A 6,698-nucleotide genomic window follows, 5' to 3' on the forward strand; every position below is an offset into this window, starting at 1 on the left:
TTCTCAGGGACTTTCTTGGGGCTTGTTGGGGCCTGGGTGAAGGGAGGTGCAAGAATGTACCTTGGTGCCATAGCAGAGAAGAAGTTCTCTTGCCCTATTTCCTGTCTTAGAGGGATCCTTCTATATTCTTGGGCATGATACCCACCCAACAGCAAGAGTCCTTTCCCTCCTCTGTTTACAAAACTCATGGAAGGATTATCAACCTTCATTAACTTGCATGTTCCTTCAGTAGAAGAAAAGATTTAGAGTAGAAACTCCTTAGTGTAGTTTTATTCCCTATTATCCTTGGCTCCATTCTTCTGATAAAAGGCCAGAGCTTCCTGAAGATGGACAGATGGTGGATGGAAACTACAGGAGATTTACTTATCTATAGAATTGGAGAATAGAACTTTTCTTTTTTGGTTCCCCTTTGTGTCAAGGGTTTAGATGAGCAGTTAAACCACATAAGGATGGCTGTGGCCTAAGTGAATCAAGTTTAGCAGTGACCTAAGTAGATTCCTGAGTTTCTCAGGAGACCACACCACAAATAACCCTGTCCTCCTCTGCTGTATGTGCTTCGAGAGTAAAGTGCAGATATGACCGATCAGGGCACTTCTTGTTTTCCTCTCATGAAACATGCATGGAGGAAAGAGTCCTTTTTTACTCCCTAAATACGGTTTGCTTTGGTCCTGAGTGTCTTGTAACTCTCCTGACTTTCTCAGTGGGGCTGATGGAACAAGTAGCTCTTGATTTGATCCATTCAGGGATGGTGCACACTAGGAAGGGCTATTTCTGCTTTTGAAAGAGGTTATGTTAAAACCAGCCTGGCAATCATTTATTTTCTTGACCCACCTAAAAAGTCCTCCCCTCTCCCCCCGCACCCCCATCCTTTCTGGCAAGGAGTGAGTAAGGTTGCTAGGAATGAACAAGTAACAGACAAGATCTCCATCTATCCCAGGGAGTGTCCTGTGTGGAGCTGAAATCAGAGAAGAGAAAGGACCACACTTACAGTGGTGGCAGCTCACACTCCACTTTCCCATCCCAGATACTAGGGTTATTTTGGTTCTAGCTCTCCCAGATGAACTCAGAAGCATTTACTACTATGGGCATTAAACACGAGGATATACATATATATACATGTATATATGTACACATATATGTATACACACATATATGTATATGTATACACACACACACAGAGTTTAGTGTCTGGAATGTGGCCAGAGTTCACCAAATGTTAGTTCTAGACCTTCTTTCCCCTGTCCCTCCCAGAGTCTTTGAGTCAGGGTAAGTCCTTGTGCTTGCTTTGGTTCAGAATGAGCTGGGTCAAGTTATACTCTTGTAGTGCTTGTCACCCATTGACATGATTGGTTCCAGGTCTCTTCCTTGATCTCACTGGAGGACAGTTATCAAGGTTGAGACTGGAAGACAGTAGCATTAGTGATAATAGTAATAACAGTAAGCACTCAGCAAATGTTAGTTATGGACTGGGCCCTGATCTAAGCATTTTACATGTATTAATCCATTTAGCTCCTAAAATACTCACATGACAGGTGGCTTACATTGGTAAACCCAAGGCTTGGCTGGTCTGAGAACATCTGTCCTGCTAAGGCTTTCCTGGGAGTATAGCAGCCAAGATGACTGGTACTGTCTGGGGACCAAGTGCCATAGGGGGTGGAATACCCACAACTGCCCAAGTGTATGTGTGACACTCATGGGCACCTTATTCTCTGGGGGAGTACAGAGTATGGTGCTTTGAAGTGAGGACAATAAATCTTTTCTCTCCACACTAGCCTCCTTGAGCTGTGTCCTGTTTTCTCATCCTACATTCATGTGTATACACTGTGTAACAGTCTTTATAGAGTACAATGTATGAGATACAGCAGTTTGTCTTGTTCATTCACCCACAGAAAGCACCTGATTTAACCTTCCTTCTATCCCAGAACTTGAATCTTTCTCAGGTGAGAGAGGTATATGGAAAGAGGGCATGTGGTTGTTTTGATTTGGTCTTTATACTCATTTCTGGAATGTTGTTATAGGTCTTAGACAATTATTTCTCCAACGCTGGGTGGCCAGGCAGATAGTTAGATACAAGGCATTGCCTTTGTCAAACTGTCCTGTGGGCTGAGTTTCACACTCTGCGTCCCCTGATTATGGTGAATGACCACTTCCCTTTTTCATTTCACCTCTATCTTTGTGTATTCCAGAGGGACTGACAGAAAGAGGTCATAGGCTCCCCTTTTCATTGAGTTACCTACTTTGCCTTTCTTGAGATGATTCAGCTTACAGCCATTCTTCCATTTAGTGTTGAAGGGAACCCAGTGGGAGAATAGAGACATTGTAGAAGTCTTTTGAAGTTCTGGTCTCCAATTTCTTGTGACTCCTTGGTGCTTTGACACCAGGATTGGGGCACAGTATATCCCATTGCTGTTGCTGCTTCTGGGCTTTAAGGTTTACTTCTCTGTTCTGCCAAAAACCATAGTTATTAAGTGATTTCTGCCCAGATGGATCTTTTCTGTGGGTATGACAGGTTTTACTATTGGCCCAAGTCCTGCTCTTTGGCAGAGTCCAGGCCTGTGCTGTGGACTGGCAATTGGGGATTAATAGGAAAGCAGATATGTGGTTAAGGTTGAATGATGAGAAGGTGGTTCTCTAGTCTTTGCTAAACAAAATTGGGATAGGTCTGTGAGATAATGACTGATTAAAAAAATTTTTTTTGTTAATGTTTATTTTTTATATTTGAAAGAGAGAGTGTAAGCAGGGGAGTGGCAGAGAAAGAGAGAGGGAGATCGAGGATCCAAAGTGGGCTCTGTGCTGACAGCAGACAGCCCAATCTGAGTCGCAGACTCATGAAGAGATCATGACCTGAGCTGAAATCAGACGCTTAACTGACTGAGCCACCCAGGCACCCTGATAATTACCTATTTAAAAAAAAACAAAAAACAAAAAACAACACAAGTGTATCTCTGGCTACTTAGGTAGCTTAGTTGGTTGAGTGTCCAACTCTGGATTTCAGCTCAGGTCATGATCCCCCAGGGTCATGGCATTGAGCACCGTCTTAGGTTCTGCACTGAGTGTGGAGCCTGCTTAGGATTCTCTCTCTCTCTCTCTCTCTCTCTCTCTCTCTCTCTCTCTCTCAAATAAAACCAAAAGACACATAAAAAAACCCAAAACAAATATACCTCAGTACTCATATACTTTCACCCTTCTTTTCACTCTGCATGTACTGTTTTGTTGCCTTTGCCTGGAATACCATTATCCTTCTCTCTTTATATCAAACATCTCTTCTTTCAGTGCCTAACTCATTGTTACTTTCCCCCATAGTTCCTTTCCTTTCCTTGCTTTCTCTCTCGTCTCTTTCTTCTTCCTTTTGCATTTTGAGATAGAGTTCTCTTTTCCTCATCAGTGTTGCCATAACACTTTAAACGTACTGATTTTAGAGCATGCTTATAGTTATTAACTATGGTTATTAAACATGTTATATTATAGTTACAGTTATTAAACATTTGATTTTCCTCCTAGTCTTTACTTCTTTGGCAAGTTTCCTGTAACTTCTGTAAGCCTCAGTTTTCTCATTTGTAAAATAGGGATAATACAACTTACCTCCCAAAATGTTGTGAGGATTACATACAATAGTAAGTGTGACATCTGGCACAGAGTCGGAGCCCAGAAGATGTTTTTTATACTGTTGCTAAAAGTGGGAACTAGACTCCTTTCTTCTTGTATCTTCTTCCCCTGGCACATGTTAAGCATGAAAGGACATTTGAAGAATTGAACTAAACTCATGTATCCAAATGTCCTTCAGTAGTCACCGTAGAGGGTTAAAAAAAAAACCCACAATACTCTGACATTGGTGCCTGTGCTGTGTACATTCACAAAACCCTTTTTGTGGTTTCTCTCTTCACCTCTAGATTATTACTCCCTTAAGAAACTACAGTTGTTTTATAGTCCTACTTAATTTTGGTCAAAAAACGATATTATCTAAGACTTAGGCTATTTTGAAACATTAAATCCAATCTCAAAGAATGAAAATATACTGCTCTTGAAGACATTGGAAAGATGGTATTACTAGTCTGGAGGCAGTTCCAAGTGAGGGGTTCCAAGTATGTTTTGGGCAGTGGCAATGTTGAGCAAGTGAACAAGGTGACTACTGACAAGGCACACACTCAGTTTGGTTTCTTAGCTGTGAGGTGTTTGTCAAGCCCTCTTTCTCATTCTCTTACTTTGGACATCCAGTGAGTAGGCCAGACTGGAAGACTGTTGTTATTACCATGTCTGGGCATGCAGGAGAAGTCCTCATACCCTGACATGTACCTTTCAGAGATTGACCTTTTTTAGGGGGAATTTTCTTCCCCTCTTCAATGTGGCTAATAAAGAATCTCAGGAAAAAAAAAAACACTTTTTTTCTTCTGCCATTAAATAGATACACTATTTTGGCCTTGTAGAAAGCATAGGAAAATAAAAACCAAAAATCACAAAAATCCTACAACCTGCAGATTATTGTGTTCATAACTTGTTGTGTTTCCATTCAATCTTTTTCTTTTCTTTTTAAGGTTTTCTTTTTAAGTTATCTCTATACCCAGTGTGGGGCTCAGACTCACAATCCTGAGATCAAGAGTCACCTGCTCTATGCACTGAGCCAGCCAGGTGTCTCCCATTTAATATTTTCCTATCCGTATATACATAACGTTTTGTTTTTATATGTTTGTCATTATTGTAATGTAGTTCTTTTTCTTGCTCTTTATTATTTTGTAAGCATTTTTATGCCTTTACCTGTTTGTTTAAATCATTTCTTAACAGCTTGTGGAATTTCCTCAAATGAAAGGACCATTTATTTAACATTTCCCACTTGTGGGGCATGTGTGTTTCCAATATTTTACAGCTGTACTATGATAATCCACATCTTTGTAAATAAAATCTTCTGTGCATTTCTGATGATACTTTTAGGATAGGTCTCTAGAAGTAGAATTACTGGTCCTAAAACATATATTCAAAGCTCTGGATGTTGGTTTTTAATTTTATTGCACTTCTAAAAGCTATTCAAGTTACGTGTAACACTTTGAATACCCCTCTGATAGCTCTTGGCCCCTTGTGCTCTAGGGATAGCACTGTCTTCAGGCTCGGTGGCCAACTGGTTCTGATATTTTACTGTGCAGTTAATTTCATCATGGGACAGGTGCCAAGTGTCTCTTTCACTTAGTCAGCAGCTCCCACATGTCATCATCTCATCACTGCACTGTTTTATTCTGAAACTTTTCTCCTAGCAACTCTGGACATTTAAATGGCTTCACGGATCCTCCCAGCCCTAGTACCTTTCCTTCTTGCACTGAGAGATCCATCTGTGTTAATCAGGAAATGCAATACCAAGAATGACCTAATCATTGCTCTACAGAAATCCTGCATTGGAACCCCAGATTGGTCCAAGGTTGAGATTCTCTTTTTCTTTTCTTGCTGTTACTGAGCTAGAAAATCAGGCCAGGTTAACTTGATAGAATTAATTGGTTGACAAACTGCTATGTCATCACCCTTGCTTGTGGTAGGTGACTGCCTCTGAGAGAAATGGAGCTGGTGCCGTGTTTTAAATCAACATATTACAGTCAAGTGCAAATTGGCTTCTGTTACTTGGGACTGACAGGCTTAGGGTAGAATTATAGACTTGATGAGAGTTCAATCTTGTTTCTGACTTGGAGTTGACATCCTGGAGCAGACAATGTGGGCTTTCTAACTGATGATAGACTGGGGTGTTTGGAAATTAGCTTGAGGACTGAGAGAAGGAAGGTACACGTGTGTGCAGGGCGGTCAATAAAAATGTCTGTCTCTACAGCAGCCAGGATAGTGGAAAATGGCTTGAGTCACCAACAGACAGGATTGCATCCTCCACAGTGAGAACTGTCTACCCCTCCCATTCCCAGAGCCCTTAAGCGAACCTATCACAATGGGGTGATTCTCTCCAGTGCAAGGAATCTGGGAATCTGCATATTTCTGGGGTGAGGCCTGTCAACATCTTTACAGTACTACGCACCTACTTAGACTTTCAGTAAATCCTGTAGTTTTTGGATGCATGATGGTTTTGTACACTATTAAAGTTTATGCCCTCCTTAATTGTGTGAGTGTGTGTGTGTGTGTGTGTGTGTATTTAGCTCTTTTTAAAAAAGTCTTACTTTTTAAAGTACTTTTTACACCCAGTGTGGAGCTTGAACTCACAACCCTGAGATCAAGTGTTGCATGCTCCACCTAATGAGCCAGCCAGGTGCTCCTCTATTTAGCTTTTTAAAATAATTTTTATTTTTTCTTTTTATCTGAGTTGACACGCAATGTTACATTAGTTTCAGGTGTACAACTTAGTGATTTGACAAATTTATACATTGTGCTGTGTTCACCACGAGTATAGCTACCATCAAAAATATGGAATGCTTCATGAATTTGTGTGTCATCCTCAGACAGGGGCCAAGCTAATCTTCTCTGTATTGTTCAAATTTTAGTATATGTGCTGTCAAAGCAAGCACTTTAATTGTGTATTTTTTAGGCTTACTGCATGTTACTGGGCTAGAAAGGGTTATCAGTACAAGTTCACATTGGGGTTGGCTTCTATTGCTGCTGGTTTGAAATGCGTGGGGAATATGAGATTGCATGGCATAATGATCCATACTCTAGATTTTCAAATGTGTGGGGTAGTTCTGTGTTTTTTGTTATGACAGGAGATGACTGTTACACTATGT

At 40.8% G+C, this 6,698-nt stretch overlaps 1 non-coding gene across 1 annotated transcript; it reads right to left on the reverse strand.

The window, feature by feature from the left end:
* Positions 1-6,378: 6,378 nt before the first annotated feature.
* Positions 6,379-6,485, reverse strand: LOC115522520. Its single transcript, XR_003971426.1, has one exon. It is a non-coding gene; the product is annotated as a U6 spliceosomal RNA (small nuclear RNA).
* Between the last annotated feature and the right edge of the window lie 213 nt (positions 6,486-6,698).

This window comes from Lynx canadensis, chromosome C1, assembly GCF_007474595.2.
Source record: "Lynx canadensis isolate LIC74 chromosome C1, mLynCan4.pri.v2, whole genome shotgun sequence".
Classification (NCBI taxonomy): domain Eukaryota; kingdom Metazoa; phylum Chordata; class Mammalia; order Carnivora; family Felidae; genus Lynx; species Lynx canadensis.